The following is a 26,335-nucleotide window of genomic DNA, read 5'->3' on the forward strand; positions in this document are numbered from 1 at the left end:
AGTTAAATCTAGCCAAGGAGATCAAGGGAAACAGCAAAAAATTCCATAGGTACATTAATGGTAAGAGGAAGACTCGGGAAGTTGTGGGCCCCCTCAGAAAGGAAATGGGGGAGTTGGTGACAAGTGATACGGAGAAGGCTGAGGTTCTCAATGACTTCTTTTCCTCAGTCTTCACTGGCAAGTGCTCCAGCCACACTCCCGGAGTCACAGAAGACAATGGCAGGGGTTGGACAGAACTGCCCATCATAAGTGAAGATCAGGTTCGTGACCATCTGATGAACCCAAAAGTGAACAAGTCCATGGGACCCAATGGGATACACCCATGGGTACTGAAGGAACTGGCGGATGAGGTTGCTAAACCGCTCTCTATTATATTCCAAAAGTCATGGCAGTCTGGTGAGGTCCCCACTGACACATTTAAAGGGTGTGTGTCAAGAAGGTGGAACCAGAGTCTTTTCAGTGGTGCCAGGAGACAGGACTAGGGGCAATGGACAAAAACAGGAAATTCCATCTGAACATGTGGAAAAACTTCTTTACTTTAATGAGCCCTATGATAAGGGAGACAGAGCACTGGAACAGGCTGCCCAGAGACGTGGTGGAGTCTCCTTCTCTGGAGATATTCAAAACCCACCTGGATGCATTCCTGTCCAACCTGCTCTAGGTGAACCTGCTTTGGCAGGGGGTTTGGACTAGATGATCTCCAGAGGTCCCTTCCAACCCCTACCATTCCATGATTCTATGAGTCCATGATAGCTTACCTGGCTTCTTTTCCATTCTTTTCCTGAAGATGCCACGTATTGTAATCTGTATGCAAATGAAACTTTTATGCCTTTCACAGTTTAATTTTTGTCTGTTTTTTTCATAATTCCTCTTGGGAATGCTAAATGTTACATTTTGCTTGCATAATTAGATAGCTTTTCTAAAACCATAATATATATAGATACATGTGTTTGCATATAAGATATCTTTAATATAAGATATCCTTTTTGAAATTTAGCTTTGGTGGCTAAATAAAAAGTCAATATAAAATCAAGTCTTAGGAAGCAAATCTGCCTGGATTATTCCATTTTCTCTTTACAACATAACTGAGACACTTTATTCACTCTTTATGCCACTGAGATATACTGAATATTCATTAGAATATGATATATGCAAGGACATTTAGAATATTTCCCCCCCTGGAGACAGTATCTAGTTTAGAAACCTCTGGCATGTTTTAGCAATTCCTCTCAAATTTACATTTTATACTTATTGAGAGACTCATCTATTAATGCATGCCACAAATGTTTATTGTAGTCACTAGCTTTTCATACTTTTGCTCCAAGTGTGAAATAAAATAGCTAAGATTAATATAATTTACAACAATATGTCCCTTAAACAAGTAATGGTAAGTTTTTTGCTCTGACAGCACACTGCTATAAAGGACTACGTTGCTCAAAATAATCACTGATTTATTTTTGCGTATAGGATATTAATCAATACATGACATTCCTATTAGTTACTACATTCCAAATGTGAAACAAATCTGTTTTGATGAATTCTTAAATATTAAAAAAAAAAATTGACTGACAGGCTTATAGATGGTGAATAAAAATGAGATGTTTACTAATTTTTTTGCATAGGGGGAAGGATAATGTATTTGCTGTCACTGCACACCAGCATTAGCTCCATAAAGAAACAAATGGTTTGTCCATGTCTGAAATCACCTAATTTGTTTTGTAAATATTTATTTTCAACTAAATATATTAAAAATGGTAAGTGTTAAATTGAAGAAAGTAATTTGAAAGTGAGGAAAAGTAACAAAGTTAAAGCTGACATCTCTTTGCCACAGTCCGTTTAAAGACCTGGATAAACTAAGAGACAATATCTGTTAGTAAGGCAGAGGATAATATTTTTATATATATATATATATTCGAGCATGCATTTATTTTTTTCTGCCTTGCAAAAAAGCATACATATCAGATACTGTTAGTGAACTTCTCCATGTCCTCACCCAGACATAGGCCAAACTCCTTTCTAAATGAGCAGGAACAATACCTGAACAATACCTGTGTAGTGGCTGCAGGCCTTGAAATTTTAGGCATTACAGATTAAAACAGTTATAGCATCATAGAATACCTGAAGTCTGAAGGGACCCATAAGGATCATTGAGTCCAACTCCCTGCTCCTCACAGGACTACCTAGAACCACACTATATGACTAAGAGCATCACCCAGATGCTCCTTGAACTCTGACAGGCTTGGTGCAATGACCACTTCCCTGGGGAGCCTGTCCCAGTGACCGAACACCCCCTCAGTGAAGAACCTTTACCTAATATCCAATCTGATCTTCCCCTGATGCAGCTTCTTTCCATTTCCTTGTGTCCTTTTGCTGGCCACCAGAGAGATGATATCAGCACCTCCCCCTTTGCTGCCCCCCCTTGAAGAAGTTGCCGACTGCAATGAGGTCACTCCTCAGCTTTCTCTTCTCCAAGCTGAACAAACCAGGTGACCTCAGACACTCCTCCTAAGTCTTGCTTGCTAGACTTTTCACCATCTTTTTCGTGTTTCTCTGGGCACAGTCTAATAGTTTGATGTCCTTATATTGAGGTACCCAAAACTGCGCACAGTACTGGAAGGACAATCACCTCCCTCTATTGGCTAGCTATGCTGTGCTTGATGCACCCCAGGACACAGTTGGCCTTTTTGGCTGCCAGGGCACACTGCTGACATCTACCCAAACCCCTAGATCTCTTTCCATGGAGTTGCTCTACAGTCTTGCCCCCCAGTTTGTATAATATATAAACAATATTATGCCATCCCAGGTGAAGAATCCAGCACTTGCTCTTGTTAAGTTTCATACAGGTGGTGATTCCCCGGCTCTCTAGTCTATCCAGATGTCTCTGTAAGGTCTCTCTACCCTTGAGGGAGTCCACAGCTCCTCCTAATTTAGTATTGTTGGCAAACTTAATATACATTCAATTCCTGTGTCCTGATTATTTATAAAAACATTAAAGATCACTGGCCCTAAAATTGTGCCCTGGGGGAACCCCAGTGGTGACTGGCTGCCAGCCTGATGTAACCCCATTTACTATAACTCTTTGAGCCCGACCGCAGTTAAGTTAGTGCTGGGTATGACCAATGACTGCATTGTCTCTCAAGTGTTTTTCAGTAACTCCCAGAATAAACTCCTCCATATTTTTACGAGGCAATGAAGTGAGACTGACAGGCTTGTACTTATCAGGGTCTTCCTTCTTACACTTCTTGAAAATTGGGACAATTTTTGCCAGCCTCCAGTCCACTGGGACCTATCCAGGCTCCCAAGACCATTGAAAAATAACGGAGACAAGTCCCACGATGATATCGGCCAGGTCTTTCAGCACTGACTCTGGGATAAATCCCATCAGGCCTCATAGATTTGTGTGCATCCAGCTGGAGCAGCAAGTCTCAAACAAGTTCAGGGTTGGCTCGGAGTTTATCTTCCCCTCCAGTCATGGTCTTCCAACACAGGGCTCCAGTGGAATTATATCTAAGAATTGTGTTCTATATTAACAAGTTACTAATTAGCTTAATGTTTAATATATACTATAAGAAAAATCTCTTTTTGTTACATTTCATGTTTTTCTGAATGCTCCAATGTCAGTGGAGAAAGGAATATGGTACTTTGGAATTGGAACCACAGTGTTTAAATACCATGTCACCTGTGTTATTGTCCCCCTGGGAAGTCTTTCCATTATTGCTACCTTTGAAAAGAAAAGTAGCGCTCACTAGTAGACTTAAAGCATAAATCCTGCACAAAACACCCTGAAAAGTCAACAATGGTGTTTTGTGTTTACCAGCTTGTGGTGGGTTAGCCTTGATGAAAAGCTTAGCTCCCACTCAGCTGCCTGCTCACTCCCATCCCTCAGCAGGATGGGGTAGAAAATAGGAAGAATTGGAATGGCAAAGTACATGGGTTGAGATAAAGACAAGGAGATTGCTTTCTAGTTATCATCTTGGGCAAAACAAACTCAACTTGGGCAAAACTAACTTAATTTATTGCCCATTAAACATCAATGGGAATTGAAAGACAAGCACTAAACCAACACCTTTCCTCCCCCTTTCCCAGATGCGGCTTCACTCCTTCACTTCTGGCTCCTCTCCCCCAACCCTTGCTATCACAGCAGGTCACCCTCAGTCTCTACAGTGAGGCAACGAGTGACACAAAAGGCGGCGGTGGGGTGGGCAGCGGTCCGTACATAGTGTTTTCTCTCTGCCTCTCCTTTCCTCTTACACCTTCCCACTGCTCCATCATGTCATCCACCACGGGCTGCAGGGGTATCTGCTTCAGCTACATGGGGGACCTCCTCCTCTTCCTTTTCTGACCTTGGTGTTCCCTCTGCTGTTTCTCACTTTTTCCTGCTCCTCCTTTCTCTCTCTCTCATGCTCTTTCTTAAACATGTTTTCCCCGAAGTGCCACCATCTTGGCTGTGGGGCTCAGCCATGTCCTGGGGTGGGTCGGTTGGAGCCGGCTGGAACCGGCTGTATCTGGCTCAGGGCAGCCCCGGCCTCTCCTCACAGAGGCTGCCCCTGCAGCCCTCCCTGCTGCCAGCACTCGGGTGCCTGCAACTCCACTGTAGGAGCTGCAGGAGTGGAACACGCTCAATATAAATCCTAATCACTAAGCTATAAAACAGCATTTGTGCTTTATATAAGCCATCTGGGCCTATTCATTTTGTTTTGCTACCTGCACTGTGGCATAGAGGCACCAAAACCAAGAGTGGGCTGTTCCTTTTCCACAGCCAGGATACTGGCTGAAAGATGGGAACTATGTGGACCTGCAATCTGTAGCTGTTGTAGCTGTTATTCCAAAAGATAAAAAGTAATAATTTTGAAAAGACTCAGCTTTGCTGTGCTGTGTTCCCTCCTTTTGAGAAAGATCGTTAGGGTGGAGATGCCCAATGTGTGGCCCTTAGTCAGGTGTACGGTTCCAGTGTCCAGGACGTCCTATTACTATGTCTTGATTACTCTTTAAATGCTTGACAGTTTCCTTTCTTTTTTAGGAAAAGACTGCAAGAGAAACCTAGGCAATATTTCTGGTAACTGCTCTGATAATCATCTACTGATGTCAGGTGTCTAAAGCAGGAGAGGTGCTGCCTCTAATTTGCTAAAGGCAACTCAGGCAGGAAAAGAGGGCAGATAAATTGAATATTAGTATGGTGCTTAAATTCTGGCAGTTAGCAAATGAAATGTCTTAGTACATCTAAAAGCTTGTCCCTAGTTTTAATTCTACAGTGAATTATAAACCTCAGAAGGCTCCTTAGTGTGTTCAAACAAACTTATGAATGTTTTATTCTATGTGTTTGTGGTTCATTTTTCCACATCAGCTTTAATTTGTTTCCAAGAGGCTTGTCTTGCTTTGTTGTGATGTTGTGATGGCTGATTGTTGGAGCAACGCTATTTCCTCTTGCCCTGATTTATTCTCTTGCCCTGATTTATTTTCTTTTCTGTTTATCTTTTATTTATTTATTTTTGCCTTTTTTTTTTTTCACTACTGTTCAGCAGCTTAGCAGAATTGGACATTATACTTACTATTGTCCACACAATGCTTCATACCTCCCTTGTGATCTCATTGGTGGCTTTCCTAACTCTAACTGGTCAATAAAACATTCTTTCTGGACAACATGCGGCAAAACCTGACGTATGTTTAGACCTCAAGGGAAGACTATACTTACTGGGTCAATTATCAAAGATGTTTGAGGTGCTGCTGACTTCTACAGTTTAAACTTTTGGCAACTATTACTTTATCTTTCATGCTACATCAAAATTTCCCATGCTACCACACAGTAAAGATTTAAGAATTATCACACAGAAAAAATGTCAGTAGCTTATGCTTTGTATTTTCTTGCATGTAATGATATTCAGTATTGACAGATGGAAAACGTGGAATTCCTATGGTGGATCTTAGTGCAACATTATATCCATTCCACTTTAGGATGAGAAAATATGTCCTTTTAGTAGATTTTCAAGATATAATTTCTCATTTTCTGTTTGTTTTTTTTTTTTCCCTAAACACTATTAAACAGGTTTTTTTTTCCCTGTAAAGATTTCATTGATCACATTGGAATATTTCTGTTAATACATAATATTTCCTATCTGTAAATGAAACAATCTAGCCTCCAAAAAAAGCCTCACTTTTAAACTAGCTAAAAATATATTTTGAAAGCAGGATCTCTATGAGCACTTCTTTTTCATTAATATTTAAAAATATTTAAAAATATTATATTTTAAAATAATAATGTGTGTGTTACAGACCATTCTTGAACAGCCAAATTAATTTTCTTTATAACATTATTCAGATTACTCTAAAAATTCATCTTGTTCTATTGAAGCAAATTAATGCATAACAAATATAGAAGCTGTCTATACCATCCTTCCTCTTGTTATGAGCTGGAGATGGAAAGAGGCAGATGCATACTCCTTCTGTTCAAAGCAGGAAAGAAAGATCGAGTAATACTGTCTTTCTCATTGAGAAGTTTGGGGAGGAATGAGTCATTTCCTACTCTACATCTTTGTGAACAGCTGAGATTAAGCCCTGTGGTCACGCAGTTTCAGAATGTTTTCAGACGGAAATCTTTTCTCCCCATTCCACTTGTCTACCTTCCTTTCTTGATGTAGTTTGTTTATAGTTGTTCTTTATTTTGTCAGCATAGCACTAAATCATCTTGATACCAAAGTTACTGAGAGGTCTTGGCATAGCAATTTCAAGCTGTGACCTTAGCATGAGCCTTTAATAACACCAAGTGCTTTTTTTCAAGATGAAGGTTCCCTTCTCCCGTTCCTTGTTCTTTGTCCTGCCTTCCATGATTGGAAACTCTGTGTATTTCCAGGTGACCAACGTGGGCTACCTGAGGATCCGATCCCTCCAGTTCACTGCCGTGTGTCCAGCAGGTAGATGTAAATACAGCCTGTGAGACTACACAATTATTTTACAGCACAGTAGTAGAGAAATGCAAGACAGCTGCATGCAACTGTAGTCTATATGATTGATATTTATGCATGTAGAATCCCATTCTACTAGATCAGAATCTGATGATACGCCTCTTTGTTTTTTTCCTACCGTATACTCCCATGCAGATGTTACAGGAGATAAAGAAAAAGTTTCAGACTTGATGATAATTTTTTAGTGCATTTTTCTATTAAAGTCTGAATAAAAATATCATTATATAGTAAACACCTACTATTTCCTAATATTGATTGAGAATTGAATAATCCTAATATTGATTGATTGATTTGAGGCAAACTTTAGCTGAACCTTTTACACTGTGCAAGGGAAAGACATGAATTTTCCTATGAGATCTCATGAAACTGAGTCCTCACCGGTAAGGCTGAAAAAGTATTTTAGAAGAGCTTGCTCTTATATTGTGGATTGTAAATAATCCATTCCACACTAGACTAGACTAGTAATGACTAATCTGTGGCAGTCCAAGCTTTTCTTGTGGATGATACATGTTTATAAAATACACTGAGGCTTTTATTTAGCTACCACTAGTACAGGATGTTTTGTTTCTTTATACAATTACCATTATGAGCAACCTGCAGAATATTGTCAGGGAGGCAATTTGTCACTGGTGCTGACTTTAGCTCAGAGTATCAGTAATATATGCAAAAATTCACAACATGTGAGTTCTTGTGTGACTACTGTTCAAAGACTCGTGACACATTAGATAGGGAAAAGTTCTTTCTTTTTTTTGGGGGGGGGTGAGTGGTGGTGTATTGGATCAACAGCAAAAAAAATAAGATTACCTAATACCATGCAATGATATAAAACACCCTGATCAAAATGGGAAAAATTAGTATAGGTATCTAACAGATCTATGATTAAGAAAATGTAAATTAAGAATATAAATAAATATAAATATAAATGCAAATATAAAATATAAATTAAGACAATATAAAAATAAATTGAAACTGACTAAAATTAAATTTAAATGAAAAAATATTGATTTATGTAGTTTACCAGTTTTCTTTGATCATGTTAATACTTTCATTGAAAGCACTTTCACCCAAAGATAAAGTGACCCATTTTCCATGGAAACAAAGCCTAACATAATCATATCCTAACTGTATCCAAGTTTAATTCTGTATGACTAAAATTCCTCTTCTGTAAGTGTAACTCTGGTCATTTTTTTTTATTATCTCCTTATTGAATGAAATATAGGTTTTATACTTACTTTGTCATTCAGTTTTTACTTAAATTCTCACTGAGGTCTGAATATTTCTATTTAGGAGACCAAGCCAGATCAGCCTTATCTGAGGACGTAGAAACTGCTGAGGATTTTTGTCGTGAAACAATGAATATCTCTTGTAAGATATTCTGCTTTAAACTTTGGAGTAGGAAGATAGCCATGATAACATTAAAATAAATAAATTAACCTGCATTTTTGTTGTTGAATTACAAATAAATGGTAGTGTACATTTTAAATGTTTAATTTAAATAAAATAAATTAGAATTTAGCTGTTACAGTGCTCTTGTTACTGTCCTTTCATATGACTTGCTGACTTTTTCCTGGTAGTGATGAAGAGCTATTCAAGACTGAACATCATTCTCACCTCCACAAATCTCCTCCTAAAAATGCTACATTTGCTTACAACAAATTAGATTTTTGAGATTTTTGATGAATGGAGCAGAGGGAGAACAAGTAGAGGAACATAAGCATTTATGGACATAGGAAGGCTAAATAAGTGAGTTCCATATTCCCTGAGGGTGCCACAGTTAGATCATGATGGGAAAGAAAATGCAAACACTTAGCAGTCAATTGTAACTCAGCATACTTTAGCTTCTGAATTGCAGGTGGATCTGCTGGCGTGGTCCTGAGATCTCACTGCTTCTAGGTAAATACATGCTCCTGTTCACATAGTCTCAAACACATTTTTTTTGCATGCTTTGCTTTTTCAGTATAAAGATTTAAGTGTTGCATTTCACCTCTAATCATAATGATATAGGCGGACATTATAATTTGTATTCCCATCTATGAAACTATCTAAAGATTATTCCTATATCTGTACCCCAGACATGTATATGTGTGCATATATGACTGTATACATATCTGTATGATACCTATTTGTTTTCAGGGTACCTGTCACAGTAGGGAAGCGGTAACTGCCATCAAATTGCTCTAGAAATAATACACTTAGAAAAATCTGTTGTATGAAGTCATTTTTCTTTAAAAGTTTGTATTCTTAATAAAAGCTATACAGTGTTAAATTACAAGGTCAGCTGAAAGCTCTAAAAGGAGTTTATCTTCACCATTTTTATCAGTGTAAGTTTAGAATTCGGAATTAAGCTAGTGTGGTTTGTACAGGTTTAATTAACTACAAGGCAAGGTTACTGTAAAGGTTAATTAAGATCTACCTCCTGTAACTGTAAGGAAACACTTTATGGTAAGTACTTCAAGAGGTATTGTTTCCTATAAGAGCTATCAAGTGTTTTATATTTAGTGGTTTGACATTAAAAAAAAAAAGTTTTTTTTCTGATTTACTTGAATGCCTGATAATCATAAATACTACTTTGTCATTTACCAGCAACACATGAAAGATAAAACCAAATTATTTGTAGTTTTAGCTGGAACTGTCTATATCTGTTTCAAGGCACTTGCCCTATGTCAGCTACACATTGTCCGATCCTTTGAATGATTTTTATAGTGATTAAAGTGGGCTGGTGAGACAAGACCAAAATAGATTCCTTGGCACTCCACCAGCAGGCAACAAGAGTGTATGTCAAATATACAGCTTTTCATCTTTTAGCAAATTCATCCTCAAAGGTGACTTCTTTCACAAAGAAAACAATAATTAATCAGATAACTATGTTGCTGGCTAACCTTCTGAATTGGCAGGAAAAATGTATTTCATTTAAAAATTATTTCCCCAGAATGGTAGAAAGGAATTAGTCAGAAAAAATTGTTTGCAGTACATATTAGTGACTACATATAACATCTAAACTCTGAGCCACCTGAAAGCATTCACTCGGGATAATCAACGCAATATTAACTTCTGTATTTTTTACATTTTTTTTTATGATATCCATTCTGTGGAAAGATGATGGTGCAAAACAAGGAGTTGATGATATATTACTTCAAAGTTCGATTTGTGTTTTGAAAACACTTTAAAATCATCACGGTATGGATCCATGTCATATTACTTAGCACTTGTACAGAATATAGGTTTGTAGATAAGTTGTCTAGATTCTTTTTAGGGTCAATACCACAAAGTTAGCACTTAGTGTGATTCATTCGCTTTATTTTAGAAATATAACTTAGGATGAGGTGACTTGTTCAATAGTATTGCCTTATTATTGAGAATCAAACTAAAGAACCTCTATGTTTGATCAGATAAGTCCTACCCACATGTTTCCATTTAGCTTGTGCTCTGATTATTAGCAAGTTTTGACATATATGATTCAAGTTGAAAAACTAATATTTTTCTAAGAACCACTCTGATAACCTCTAGGGTCTCTAATTCCACATTTCTACACAAGGAAACTCTTACAGGGAAATGGGAGCTTCACCTGGTTCAATCTATAAAGTTCCATCAGAAGGACACTTTGTCAAGAGCGTGAGTGGAAATGTGGGTAGAGCAATGCAGAAGTAAAGCATGTTTGCAGGTAAATCAGTCCTTCTTTACCACTAAACAAGGATTTTTGTCCCCGCATCACTTCCAATTTAACTTAATTCCTCAGACAATGTGTTACTTGTTATTCTGTCAGGCTGTTGCCACCCAATGATTCTTCCTTCCTTTTGTGTTTTTCCTATGTTTGTTTGTTCAGAAAGCCTTTCACATTGTCAGGCAGATGAGATTTTTGAGTATAGTCTTTCCTCCTTCAGGACAGGAGTGGAAGAAACCAATGTGGAAGACTATATGTGGGACTGAGGTAAAATGAACACTGTTATAAAGCTGCCCCTTCTCTTCATAATTATTCACATAGCCTGGATTTTGTTTCCTTCTGCCTGTGAAAAAAAATGCAGAGGGCCTGCAATCTAATACATACCCTTTCTTTCAAATGCAGGTTAAATCTGTGATTGAGAGTCTTGTAAAAATATTCTGGTCTCAGACTATTCATGAAGTTGGACAGGCTGAGCCTACCCTGATAATGGGAACCAAACCAATGCTATTCGTTAAATTTTAGGTAAATCCATCTTTTTTCCTCTTTCCATTTTTTAATTGATCTTCCCTTCTCACAGAAGAGAAAATATGTATAAAAACATTGCATGAATATATTGCTGAAAGTTATCACTTATTGCTAAAGCAAAAGCGACTGTTACGGTTCAAAATATACACAGTGAAAGCTTGTTATTTTTTTGCACAGTATAAAGCAACGCAGGCAAGGTGAAGAGTTAATGCTAGAAATTCTAGATATGACAAACTGAGAGCAATCAAGCAAGGAAAACAAAAAAAGGTATATCTTTTATGATTATAAATGCATTTGAATTTAAATTTGGTCCCTAACATCATTAACTTCCTCATAAAACAGAAAAATAATAAAATAAAAAACAAGACGAAACAAAACCTTCAAAGAATCTTCTGACTCCTTACAAAGTTCAGACTCAGCGTATTTCTGAAGAAAAGTCTGCTTAGATTCGCAAATTAAGCCTGGTTTGTAAGTCTGTGAATAATGCATATTGGCTTTGATCAGTAAAAAGAACTGCCGTAATTGCACTGACCTCTATTGTGAAAAAAAAAAAAAAAAAAAAAAATAAAAACCCAAAGATGGAAAGAGACCAAGGGAAAGGACAAGAAAAAGAACGTGAAGTGGCAAGCAAAATTCATTTCCAGTTACTGCAAACTAATCTTAAAGTTCAAGAGAATAAAATGTTTACATGTCTTGGCAGACTTTGATTTACAAGATTGCTATTGCATTTCCTTCCTGCCGTCTTACTGTCTTTACCCCAACTCATGACTCCTGGAACCTCTTAGTGTGTTTACCCCTGTCATCCTACACTCCCCATCTATCCTTCCATTAATGAAAAAGACTTCTTAAGTTACTGGAACTCTTTTCACCAACTGCTTGGATTCAGTGACTAGTAATATTAAAGATAATGAGTACAGCAAAAAGAGACACCTACCAGAGATGCAGCAATTGTCAAAACAGCTATCTCAGTGGAGCACAAAGAGGCTCAAAGCAGCACAGAAGTATTTGAAACTGTGCAATGATGGTATTGATGTGCCACACGATCTCCAACAGAAGCTGAAGCAACTCCTGACATATCAAGTGCCTCCATATGGAGGGACATCGCTATCCAGGCCTTGGGCAGCAGGGAAGGAAGGTCCCTACCTCTGAGGCTGATGGATGACTGGTGGGATGTGAACTGTGGTGTGGGCACTGAGCTACCAAGTGAAGGGTATATGAGTAGTGCTAAGCAGACTGCATACCACAAGGGGTCTGAAAAAGAGACTGATAAGGTTTTTCACACAGACATTGCAGCGGGAAGAATCCGAGCCCCATGATGCAAGGAAGAAAGGACAGAAACAGACTGCACTTAGAAGAGGGCTGGATCTCTCCATCCCAAGATGGGGGAAACTGTAAATTTGGTTTGCTAATCTGCAATTACAGAACAGGTAAAGTACGTCTGGGAAGAGGTAAAAAGGAACAAGACACTCAGTAAGGGCATCAGAGCCAGTGAAGCCGGAAGCAATTGTCCCTGTAAGAGGAAAAGTTGTGTCACAAGCACTGAAGACTCCCTCCTGTGGAGGATGGTATCATTCATCTACTGACCAGACTTGTTGCTTGCTAGGTCTCAGATCCAGGATGTTTTGGAGACTATTAAGACTTATTAAGACTGGGGAAATAGAGTTAAATTTCTATTTTTTTTTTAGTGACCTGGCGGATGCGATAGGGTGGACTGTCAGAAAACTGATGGACAATACTGAATTGTAAGGAATCATCAAGAAACTGGAAGACCCATTCAAAGGGTCTTCAAAAGCGTAGAGAAATGGCCTAAGAGGAAACCCATTAATTTCCAAAAAGGTGCATAAAAAGTTCTGTGTATGGAATTAAATATTCCTATGCAGCAGCGCTGGCAATGGTCCAACTTACTAGAAATCAGCTTTGCAGAAAAGAACCTTGGGATTCTAATGGACAAGAATTCAACAAGAATTGACAGTGTGCCCTTGCAGCAAAGAGGGTCACAGGCATGTTTGTTTGCATTAGCACTAGTGTAGCCAACAGATGCAGCTAAATGGTTCTTCCTCTCTCTTTGGCATATGTGAGACCACATCTGGAGGACTATGCATTTTTGGGCTCCCCGCTTTAAGAAGGACATTAATATAATAACACTGACATAAGTGAGACCAGTGGAGGACCGCCAAGAGGGTCATGAAGCTAAAGAACATGACATGAGAAGAGGCTGAGAGACCCAAGTTTGTTGAGCCTTAAGATAAGAAAGTCAAAGGAACACTTCATGGCTTTCTTCAGTTTCTGAGTGGGAGTATATAGAGAAACGGAGCCAGGCTCTTCTTCCTGAGAGGGCATAGTGATAGGATAAAAGACAATGGACACAAGTCTAAACATGCAAAATAATGATGGGGGTTAGGGGGTGGGGTGGGGAGGGAAGGGGGAATTCACTGTGAGGCTGGTTAAACACTAGCACAATTTTTCTAGGGAAGTTGTGGAATACTCATCCTCGGAGGTGTTCCAGACTCAACCAGAAAGGCCCCTGAGCAACATGATCTAGTTCAACCATTTCTGAGCTGGAGTTTGGACTTGATGACCTCTGAAGATCCATTCCAACCTAAATTCTGTGATTCTGTAACTGAATACATTACTCAGTTTTCTCCCTCATTTGCACATTCTAAGTCCAACAAACCTTTTAACACTAAAACCTTGAAATACATGGTGAGAATTTAATAGTAACTCTGTAATTTCATGGTCCAAATCCTTTTCATCTTTATACAAATAAAGAATCTCCCTTTAGTCACAGAGGAGACTTAAAACAGACTAAGACACTTCGTTTGCTGAACTCATTGTTGTAACAGCAAATGGAGTGGTTTTAATCTCTATAGTCAGGTCTGCTTTCATTTCAAATATAAAGATTCTTTTAGCCATTAGGTTATACATCAAGAAATTTCACTATATGAAAGCATGAAGATCAAGAAATTTACTGGGTTCCAGGATTTGCATTTGTTAAAATTCACACCTAGTTTTGGTATATGCAAATAAAAATTATATGTTTTGATTACAATGACATTTTAATTACTCAACAAAGATTGTTGTGATAATCATATAAACATAAAATACATAATTTGCCGTCTCACTTTTCTGGAAAAAGTTATGTGATAATAACAAACTACCAATTGTTATCAGGTGGTATTTTTTATGAAGTAGCTACAACCCAATTAACATATCCAAATGATTCTGTTATGGTTTGTTAGGGTTCACAGTATCTTAATAGCTTTTTTCTTCCCTCTGTTTGTTCTCCTTTGGTTTTGTAGGCACATGTGATTTTTATTTCAAAGCACTTGTTAAAAAGGAGTTTAGGTGATAAGAATTGCCACTTTTAGGGGTACTTATTCAACATAAATTTATGCACTTCAGTTTGGTATCTCTACAAGGAGTCTTTGGTGGGATCGAAGCCACTTAATCAGAGTGCTTAATTTTTACCCAAGGTTTCTTTGATGTAGTTTCTTTAACATGAGGGAGTTAGTACCAATATAGTAAATGTAACTTATAAAACCTTCCAGAGGAAGCTAGTGTTAATGGTAATGCCTTTTTATCTTTAAAAAACACAAAAATAAAAAATTAACAAATTTAACTGGGTATGTAAAAGTAGCCACCACTTATCTACTCTTCAGTAGGATTATATCTTATCATGTAATTTTCAGCTATCAAAGGTTTACAGAATTACATTGCTGCTATAATTCTAAGGCTTTTTCTGAAGGAAAGTGGTTGAAAACTTTTATTTTTTTACGCAGTTTTAAGATTAAATGTTGACAAGACAATTACATTTTTAGTTTACATTATGCCATATTAGAGCTATACAATGAGCTGATAGCAAATGCTACTTTTATTTTCTGCTTATTAAGGAGGTGGAAAACATCAGACACATTGCTATATTTCCACAATTTGAAGCATAAACGGCCATACAGAAATAAATTTCAAATAATCTTCTTGCCCTCCTTCCCTCTCCCCTCAGGAAAAGAGTTAAAAATGGCTGGCAACTGGGAAAAAAAAAAAAAAAGCCTACCAGGAGGCATCAGTTCAACGACAGACAAAAATTAGAATACTTACTAGCTGTAAATATACTGTCTATTTAAAAAGATTATAGATGTTACTATGAGACACGTCTTTTTTTGTTCTGTAGAAGCCACTTTTTTTTGTTTCTTCACATTTCCTAATACAAAAATAACAAGTTTTGCTTCATTCTTAGAAATACTGCTATAAACACTTTTAGAATAGTCTCCTTTTTCTTGCTGTCTTCTATGTGACAATATAACATCCGTAACTGAGAAACTTCATGCACATAAAATACACCAGGTGTAACTGTAGCTATTGATATCTTTGTTGATTGACAGAGAATGCCTTCTCCACTTTTTTCATGAAGTATATTTGTTCTTCTTGGAGAATGTAATATATTATTTTATGCAATTTGATGATATCATTATAATTATTATGCTCGTGGTAGTTATGGCTATAACTTGAGCAACTTAATATTAATTCAGCCTACTACATGTGGTACAAACTACACTGTGACAGATAGCTATTGTGAGAATTTATGATTTTTTTTTTCATTTTAATGTTAAGCTTTAGATGTGAAAAGCATGAACATACAGGTTGATTCTATCTGCAGTTCTCTTAGAATTCAGCTCTCCTTCTTGGTCTCTACTTTCCTTCTTTCTAAAGTCTTTTTTTACCAAGATTTTAAAAGAGTTTTAACATCTTCCAGTATTAAAAGTTCTAAAGAAATGCATACTACTACTGCTTGAGATCAGAGCATAGTATCAGATCTAAAACAACTGGTGGCTTGGGAAAACGAGGCAGCTTTCAGCAATGACAGCTCACATTCAGTTTTGAAGAAGTGCCAGAGGAGTGAGTACTCACATTATTCTCTCAGTCATTTCCAGGTTTTTACCTCTGTCTCAGGTTCTTCATCCATCAAAACATCATCTTGTAACAGTTCTGAAAGAAATACCAGCACAGGTTTTTTTTTTGTAGGAGTCGTCTTCTTCAGTGCTCTTCTGAAAGTCATGCTGGCCTGTGCCCAAGCTCAAAAGAACCCCCCTTTTCTTTTTTTGTTCCCCGCATATCTCTGAAGCTCACCTTAATCTCTTCAGTACCTGGGAACACGCCACAAGCAGCTAATCTCTGTAAGAACTAGAGTCCTCCTCTATTTATAAGTTACTGAGACTGGCACTTTCCTGAGAGCCATGGAGTAGCCTTCATAAAAGAATTCTAGGCCATGACAAAGGAATCTACTTGACAATGCACAGCAAAGATGTATTCTGCCTTCTGTACTCACTCAGCATTTCCAGTAAAGCATAGAAGCATATCACATTTTAACTGGCACAATATTAAACTTAAAACTCTTTTTTTTTTTTTTTTTTATTTAAGATGTGCTATCAGGCCTTGTCCAAGACACCAAAAAAGAAGAATTTTACCATGTGTTTTTTATTAGAAAACCCTCTTTTTGATTGAATGCTATAAAAAAGCAAGATTTAATCAATTACAATCTTAGTGTTGCTGTGTGAAGGTTTGGTTGATTGAAGTTTCCCCTTACTGTGACAAATGAATTAAATAAGATTTGTGCCCGTAAAACACAAGATGTACAATTACTCCCAGGGACAAATCTTTTAAAAAAAGATGCATGGTCATCTTAGCTGGTTATACAACAGTGTCCTCATCATCTGAGTGCATAAAAAAGTACAAGTCTTAACAGCTGATAATTTGCAATTTAATCATTTAGTGTGCCATGATTGGTGCTGCCGTCCAGCTGGAGTTCCACTGTCCTCTGTACCACTTATGTGAAGCAGAATGGACTCCACACCAAGTGCCAAAATCAGATTATGACATCTATTCTATATTTCTTTAAAATTTATGTTTGTATTGTGCTCTAAAAGGCTACAGCCACCAAAAGGGAAAGGCCAAAGACATACTGTGAACAAGTAGAACACAATGCCATCATGGACCATCCGTAACATTTTAAGCTGCCAGTTTTACATATAAATATTAGAATAAATGGCAGAGAAAAAGGTGAAATAGCTGGGAAATAAAGGAAGACAAATGGGAGTAGGAAAGAAGATGAAAAAAAAGAGAAGAAAGGCAGTCCTACAAAAATGAACCTAATAGTTCTATGTCAAACTTGTGTTCTTGTGAATTGTGTTCTAACAGTAAAAAAAAAAAAAAAAAAAGTTAAAGTTAAGATTTGGTACTTTTCCTTAATAACGAAAAAAAAAGAAGAAAGTAAGCTCACATAAAAGAAGAAGATAATCAGGTAAAGGAGAGACCTTGAGTCATTAGAGAATTTAAAATATGAAACAGAAATGGGGGAAAGACCAGTGAAAACAGAGAGCTGTGTTGCTTTTGAGTAACTGAGCAGAGAATTATTTTTTACCTTGAGGGAATACTGGCCTTACTTTGCTCTTGCTGACCACTTGGTTACTGGAAAATGAAAAGGAGAAAGATGCGGGCAGCTGGGATGTCAAATGTTGTATGTCCTGTTCTTGCTTATGTTATGGAAATAATGGATTTTGCCTTCTGTCAAAATACATGTGCTGTTGTCCCAGCTCTTGCAAGGGGTACTTGTATTTAAATGCCGTCTCTTCTCCCACATAAATATGGTATCACATCTTCAACATCTCTGATTGGAACAACAAGGAGAAATGCAGGATCAATTCCATTGTTTTGAACTGATCCGACCCATTCAATCTGCAAGCCAAATGAAACAAAACTGATAATGTCTTACAGCATAGAAAAATGGTAGGTTTGTTTACAGGGTTTAACAGCATCCTTTTTTGTATTATAATGCTTCTGCATGAGCAGCCTTTCTCAAGATGAACTTTTTATGGTGAAAACTAAAATAAAAATTGGACTTCACAGAGTATTTTTCTTTGCATCTGTCCTACTGCTTTTATTTAGAAAAGGTGAATTTTCTGTTAATGTTGGCTAACTCAAAATATTTACCTAGATGTATGGTCAGTGACTGTGATGAATTTTTATGTCCTTTTAATGCAGTTTTTCATATTTTTTCATTTTAATCTCTGAAACGGTTGACAGCTGGTATTTTATTTGTATCAGTATACATGCTGAAAGCATTGATGTTATTATTATGGACATTAAAGGAAATATAATGTTACATGAGAATTCTGTTTATTCCATGAATCCATGGATTTTTGGATATGGCCAAGTGAACTGTGAAAAACAGTATACAAATAATTCATTATCTAGCTATCAATACAATTTTTAATGGAGGAAATATGGAGATATCTCAGCCTTTTATCATTTTTTAAGACAGAAATCCCAGTATATCAGTAAATTGAGGAGACAGCAGAAAAATCTCATACTTCAGCAGGCAGAACAGTATTCAGTCTCAAGCTTCAACTCTGTGAGATGTATTATCTTACTGCTGAGCAACGAAATGTTTTCCTTTGGAATTTGAGAGAAATAATACAATTGACTAATTCTAAGAAATAGTTCTAAGAAATAATTCTAAGAAATAATACAATTGACTAATAATAGACCTGTTGATATCTTAAATTTAAAAAGCCAAGCAAATGATGAAGTTTTTTCTTGAAAGACTAGTTACAAATTGCTAAACCTGATGAAGAATATAGTACATATCTTCTTAATTTTCCAACCATTCTGCCAGCCATGCTAGATGTTGTTGATGACCTACTGAAAGTGCATAGAGTAGGGGAGCACAAACATAAGGATTTCAGGAAGAATGTTTCCGAAAGTGATGATTACTGAAGAAAGAACTTTATTTTAAACAATTGATGTAAAAGCAAATGGAAACATTCACTAGATGACTGGATAATGAATATCCAAAACTGTTCCCATGCTCACAAAACTTATCAGTCTCTGAGCTGTGCAAGTTGTAACCATAAGATGGTACTCAGGAGGGAAATAGTATGTAAGGTTATTTCAGTGAAGGCTGAAGGAGAGAAGGAAGACATCTAATATGGTAGAAATATACCTATAGTTCTATAAAAATGTCCTATGATGTACCTAAAGTTCTTTTTTCTTGGAAAATAACATGTCATTTTGTATGGTGCTCTGAATTTAAACTAGAAAAATGTGACTATACTGTCATGTGGGACACTGATGTCTATAATTATGAAATTACCGTTTCTAAATTGTCACTTTGTAAAGGTTGTAGTATCTAAAGAGAGTCTACAGACACAGATGTGATTAAAAAAAAAGACATTTGAATTACCACTTCAAGTAGTTGCTGACCTTCTCTTACTATATTTTCCTAAATTTCCAAGGAGTGACAAAAGAGATAATGAATTGTGACTATATTCTGACATTATCCTAAAGACCTCAAAATGAAAAAACAAAGAGTGCTCACCTCCTGAATGCTTTTCCACTGTTCTTATTACATGTTACTCTTCAGAAAGAGCAAGATTGAGGAATACAGTTTCTTAAACTGTGTAGCATACTATTCAAAACAGTGACATACAATTTAAAAGCATCAATTTTTTGCCTGTAACTTTACCTCTGCCTACCTTCTTATTCTATAATAAATACGTTTTCTTAATCCAGTCATGAAACAGATATGATAACTACCATGTAACCTTCTGGGCTTATGTTAGATTTCAAGCTTGCTAAGGACTTCTCAAACTGTTTCTAATCTCAACCATTCTGTGCTTATTCAAAGCCATGTTATTATTAATATCAGATTAATATCATACTTCAAGCAGGTGCTCTTAGAAGCACAGGAGAAGGCCATCCCCATGTCCCGAAAAATGAGCTGACGGGGAAGAAGGCCAGCCTGGCTAAATAGAGAGCTTTGGCTGGACGTCAGGAAAAAAAGGAAGGCTTACATTCTCTGGAAAAGGGGCTTAGCAACTTATGAGGATTATCAAGATATAACAAAGCTATGCAGGGGAAAGATTAGAAGGGCCAAAGCTCAATCAGAACTCAGCTTGGCCACTGCAGTTAAAGACAACAAGAAGAGATTTTTCCAGTATATCAACAGAAAAAGGAAGACTAGGGAAAATATAGGTCCACTGATGAATGAGACGGGTGCCCTAGTGGTGGAAGGCACAGAGAAGGCAGAGTTACTGAATGCCTTCTTTTCTTCGGTCTTCACTGATAAAGCCATCCCTCACGAATCCCATACCCTGGAGGCAAGGGGGAAGGTCGGGAGAGAGGAAGACTTTCCCTTAGTTGAGGAGGACCGGGTCAGAGACCACTTGGCCAAGCTGGACATTCATAAATCCATGGGCCCTGACGGGATGCACCCGTGAGTGCTGAGAGAGCTGGCAGATGTAATCACTAGACCGCTCTCCATTGTCTTTGCAAGGTCATGGGGAACAGGAGAGGTGCCTGAGGACTGGAGGAAGGCTGACATCACTCCAATCTTCAAAAAAGGCAAGAAGGAGGACCCAGGGAACTACAGACCGGTTAGTCTCACCTCTGTCCCTGGGAAGGTAATGGAGCGACTCATTCTGGATGTCGTCTCCAAACACATAGAGGAACAAGAAGTTATTGGAAGTGGTCAGCATGGATTTACCAAGGGCAAATCATGCCTGACCAATCTGATAGATTTCTATGATGTTATAACGGGTTGGCTGGATGAGGGGAGAGCCGTAGATGTCATCTACCTTGACTTTAGCAAGGCTTTTGACACTGTCTCCCATAACATCCTCATTAGGAAGCTGAGGAAGTATGGGCTAGACGAGGTGACAGTGAGGTGGATCGAGAGCTGGCTGAGTGACAGAACTCAGAGGGTTGTGATCAGCGGCACAGAGTCCAGTTGGAGGCCTGTAAGGAGTGGTGTCCCTCAGGGGTCAATACTCGGTCCAATTTTGTTCAGTATATTCATTAATGACCTAGATGAGGGGACAGAGTGTATCCTCAGCAAGTTTGCTGATGATACCAAGCTGGGAGGGGTGGCCGACACTCCAGAGGGCTGTGCTGCCATCCAGTGTGACCTGGACAGGCTGGAGAGCTGGGCAGAGAAGAACCTAATGAGGTTCAACAAAAGCAAGTGCAAGGTCCTGCACCTGGGAAGGAAGAATGCTAAGCACCCATATAGGTTAGGGGCGGACATGCTGGGAAGCAGCTCTGAGGAGAAGGACCTGGGGGTCCTGGTAGACAGCAAATTATCCATGAGCCAGCAGTGTGCCCTTGTCGCCAAGAAGGCCAATGGCATCCTGGGCTGCATAGGGAAGAGTGTGGCCGGTAGGTCGAGGGAGGTCATTCTCCCCCTCTACTCTGCACTGGTGAGGCCACAACTGGAGTACTGTGTCCAGTTTTGGGCTCCCCAGTTCAAGAGGGACAGGGAACTACTGGAGCGAGTCCAGCGTAGGGCAACCAAGATGATTATGGGACTGGAGCATCTCCCTTATGAGGAAAGGCTGAAAGAGCTGGGACTCTTTAGCCTGGAGAAGAGAAGGTTGAGGGGGGACCTGATTAATGTTTACAAGTATCTAAAGGGTGGGTTGAAGGAGGACGGAGCCAGGCTCTTTTCAATGGTTCCCAGTGACAGGACAAGGGGCAATGGGCACAAGCTAGAACATAGGAAGTTCCATTCAAATACACGGAAAAACTTCTTTACGGTGAGGGTGACAGAGCACTGGAACAGGCTGCCCAGGGAGGTTGTGGAGTCCCCTTCTCTGGAGATTTTCCAGACCTGCCTGGATGCAGCCCTGAGGGATGTGTTTTAGGCAATCCTGCTCTAGCAGGGCAGTTGGACTAGATGATCTCTAGAGGTCCCTTTCAACTCTGAAGATTCCGTGATTCTGTGATTTCGTGATTCCGTAGTGAAATTGTCTGAACTTGGTTTTAATATGTAATAGTAATTGGATTTGTTTCATAAATGTAAGAATCTACACATCACTTTTCTCAAAACATGTATCATGCTGGTATATACCTACTTAAAAATAATTAAAATCTTGCATATACTCACCTTTTTTTTCTCAATCTTCCCACAGGCATAGGAAAATTGTGCCCTCACAGCTATTTTTTAATTAATTATCCCCTAAGTCGCTGACCTCCCACTAAACCTTAAAGTAAGTCAATAAACAACTTAAGTCTGAATACAAAGTAAACACCTAATATTCTTGTCTGTGGGTGAATGCTTACCTGGAGTGGTATTGATTATGTAATTCATTCTGATGTTTCTGCATGAGGTATCACTAAGAGCACTGACTCAGTGATACATCTGACATAATATCAGTAACGGAAAACAAAGAAGTAAGTCACCTTCCTGACACTGTTAAATTAAAGAACCCTAAAGGATTATCTATTAAGAAAAATATCACAGTAACCGTCAAGAAAAAGCTGTATTCTTCAGAACTGAACTTTAGCTCATTTGACATTGTAGAATCCTGCATTAAAAAGCTTGCATATGGCAAGTTTGGATTCAGAGTACAGAAAACATACTGTTGATGTCATTTTTACTGTCCAACATTCTATACATTTCTATTCCCTCTTACCTTTGAAATTTACTGATCTGAGACTTGACATTCAAAGTATTACATCATATGGGTTTACTTGACAGGTGGGCTTGTATAATTTATGTTTTTCCAGAAAGAAATTAGGGTTTATATTTTCTTTTTTCATTTGCCAACCTAAACCAACAAAATAGGAGTAAGGATTGGAGAAGCATGCAGTTTTTGCCTAGAACGGTTCTCTTCTTCCCTGTCTTCTGTTCATATTGAGTTTCCCTTCTGCACTATAAAGAGCTGATGTTCTACATTTTTCATTGGCTGCTAATCTTAACGCTCCCCAGCTGGCCTTCCAGTGTTCCCTGGGTAAATTAGCCATTATATCCTGGGCTAACCGCCAACACAGTCCAACTATTTCTGAGCAGAACATTGTATTCTGCAACTATAGACCCACAAATAAGACAATTTCTTACACTCACTATAACACATTTTGGAGATAGCAAACTACGTTCTTATAAAAATATAAATGTGGTGAATTTTTGATACTCTATGATCATCATTGATAATTAAATTCCTTTTATGGGCCCATTCAATCAAATATGATGTCCCCAAAGACAAAAAGAAAACTGAAGGTCTCTGGATATGGAGGCCAGACAGGGCAGTCTTCAAATTGCTAGAGTTTTATTTAGTTTAGCTTAATTTATGTGCCCACAATTGTATAGAGGGAGTTTTCATGACTCAAAATATTTACTTTGGAAATTGAAATTATTCCACCAAAACAGAAAATTCTTTACCAATGTATTTAAAAGAAAAAAAAAGGAAAAAAAAAAAGAAAAAGGAAAATCACAGGAATATTAAGCATTATCATTATTTTTCCAATTAACATTTTCCCTTTTTCATTTTAAAGGGAATTATGCTACAACATTTTTATTAGTATATTTCAAAGTAAAATGATTGCTATGCAATCTAAAAATAAAATGGACCATCTCATTTCAGTCAAAGTAAAATCTAGGACCAACTTAAAGCAATACGTTTTACAGCATTTGAGGATGGCTAGTTTGGAATTTGAATTGAAAGAAAAATAATGAAGACACCAAAAAAGTTGGTTTTGACATCTATCAGTGTTTAAATGGACACACAGAGAATCACAATTGCACCCTTTAGAGGACAGTGCAGATCAACAATAACCTGAAAAGCATACAAACTCCTTACTTCCTTTTACAAGAAGGGCATTAAAATAGCATGGAAAATTAATCTATTATTATCAAAAATGCATAGATCATTTGCTTGTTGGCACCTCCATGGTTTTAATACAATTCATGACACCAGGATAATGCCTTTCACTGAAAATTAAGTAGGAGCTATTAATTTCAAGTAACCCAGTGGCCAGAAAGAAGCTTCATAAATGTTTCATTCATTTAGGAATATAAAGATACATATCACTGAGAAAACAGAAACAGGTGTTGTGGTTGAGAGTAACAGAACAGTATAAAAAAACATAATATTTCTGTTGATATGCACAGCTCAAGAATGATATGTCATGATGCGTGAGGCACTGAGATAATTAAAGCCGATAAAATGATGGTTACATGCCACCACAGTCATTGTTTTATTTGAGGAGATAATAATTCTTACTCTTTAATTAAAAGTGTACTAAATGTGTACAGATAGTTAGCTCCTACAAGACAGATTATTTTCTCCTTCACATACTGAAATTATGTGTTACTTTTCTCCACAGTATGTGTCAGCTGGTTTTGAAATCTTTTGTTAGCATGTAATTTATCGTCAGAAAACTGTAGGTTATGAGGATCTGAGAGTGATATATTTATCAAATGGCTAAAGGTGATGATACGGTAAGGAAGAATGGTTTGATTTGATTGCTACACATTTAACCAGCCACAGAAAAGAAACATGGTAGCCAGAAGTATGCTATCTGAAATCACTCTGCTTTGATAACAAATTGAGACATTTGCATCTCTAAATTAGATGTACGCGATGCCTCCTGAAACAAACAATGGACCTGTCTTGATCGTACTGCTCTTTCAGGAACAGATGCATGCTTTCCTATACCACTAGGTTTGCTGATCCATGGCTTTAACCATGGTAACTTACCTAATATTTATGGGTATTTGAACTTGTTAATGACAAAAACTAGTCATTTTAAATGTTATGATATGAAGAACAGATAAAAAAGTTAATACGATTTATCCTAGAAAATGCATTCTGGTGATCCAAAATTCACAGCATATTGCACTTATCTTGATTATACATTTTAGTTGACTATTCTTTAAATAACTCAAAGTGGGCAATAACTGAATACAAAACAAGTTACATACGCTATGAACATCCCTTGAGTTTATCTGAGAGAAACAGGTTGAGAATATGTCACCTTATACCTATCACACTCAGGAGTGTTTTATTGCTCTTATGTCTGGTCTCTCTAAAGCCAGAAAAAAAAAACAAAGAAACAAACAAAAAAAAAACAAAAACAAACTCTGTACATGTAACATCTGTTTAATATTTTTGCATATTTTAATGTGCAGCCTGAAGTAAAAAGTAAGGTTCAGCAAATGATGCATTTCTCACTGAAGAATACCCAATAACCACCACAAAGGGGAAGGAGAATTTCATAGTTCCTTGAAGCAAAACATAGTTAATCAGATACCAACAAGGTAAATACTACAGCTGCTTCCCAGCGTAACAACTTAGACCTCTACACAGCAATGGGAATACAACTGTTACACTCATAGAGAAGATCTAATTTTAATTTTTTTTTTACAACTTGAGAAGGAAGAACTAGGGGGATGGCAGCACAGGAAGGATTAAATAAGCTAAACTTTGGAGAGGTTATTGACTATAAAGCAGAGAATTCCAGCCAAAGAGAAGCAGAAAAAATTATGCAGTTGCATAAGGAAAATAAGTCATTTTTTGATTAACCTTACTATAATCTATGTTGCATCTCTGTGGGATCAGTGGAGTAATGGTCCACAGAGGTCAGCAGAGACAGATGTTTTCTCCAATGACTGTCAGTAAGACTGCAGACTCCCAAGCACGCAATAAAGTGCCAGAGTATATATTTAAACTTCAAGGTCCACATAGAGTTTTTGCTTCCAATCAGGTCACAGTGGGCTCGACCTCTCATAAAGGTTTAAAAAACCCCAATAAAAGTTAAAAGGTTATTCCTCCCCCTGAGTAGCCCAATGATTAGGGTAAGTAGTTACTAATCTGAATACCATGCTTACTTTGCTTTACTGGAGGGAAACACTTGCAAGAGTGTCCAAGTGTTTAGGTTTAAAATATTCTGGGAAATTTTTGTTTGGATGGCATTTGTTGAATCTGGTACTAGAGAATTAGGAAGAAGGAAGACAGCTGTAAAAAAAAAATAAAATCAATAATTAATTTATAATTATACTTCTATGCTATTTAAATAATTATTAATATAATGCATTTTTTTACCTGAAGATCTGCTCTTTTCTGAAATAAAGCCTTCTGAACTTCACTGCTCAAGTTTCATGCTGCTTCAGATATTGAAAATAATTGAAGACTCTCTATGGGTGGGGTTTTTCAGAAAAATGTTAATGATAGAATTAAAATTACTCAAAAATCTTAATTTTTCAAGTTACTGAACTAATTTATTACTTTAGTCAGAAAAGGAAGTACTTGTTACTTTCAACAATTTACAATATCAACAATATCACCTGTTGTGTAATTTTTTTAGTAAACTTTAAATGGTCTGCTTTGCAAAGTTGTATTAAAATAATATAAAAAAGCCA

Source organism: Larus michahellis, chromosome 1 (assembly GCF_964199755.1).
Source record: "Larus michahellis chromosome 1, bLarMic1.1, whole genome shotgun sequence".
Lineage (NCBI taxonomy): Eukaryota > Metazoa > Chordata > Aves > Charadriiformes > Laridae > Larus > Larus michahellis.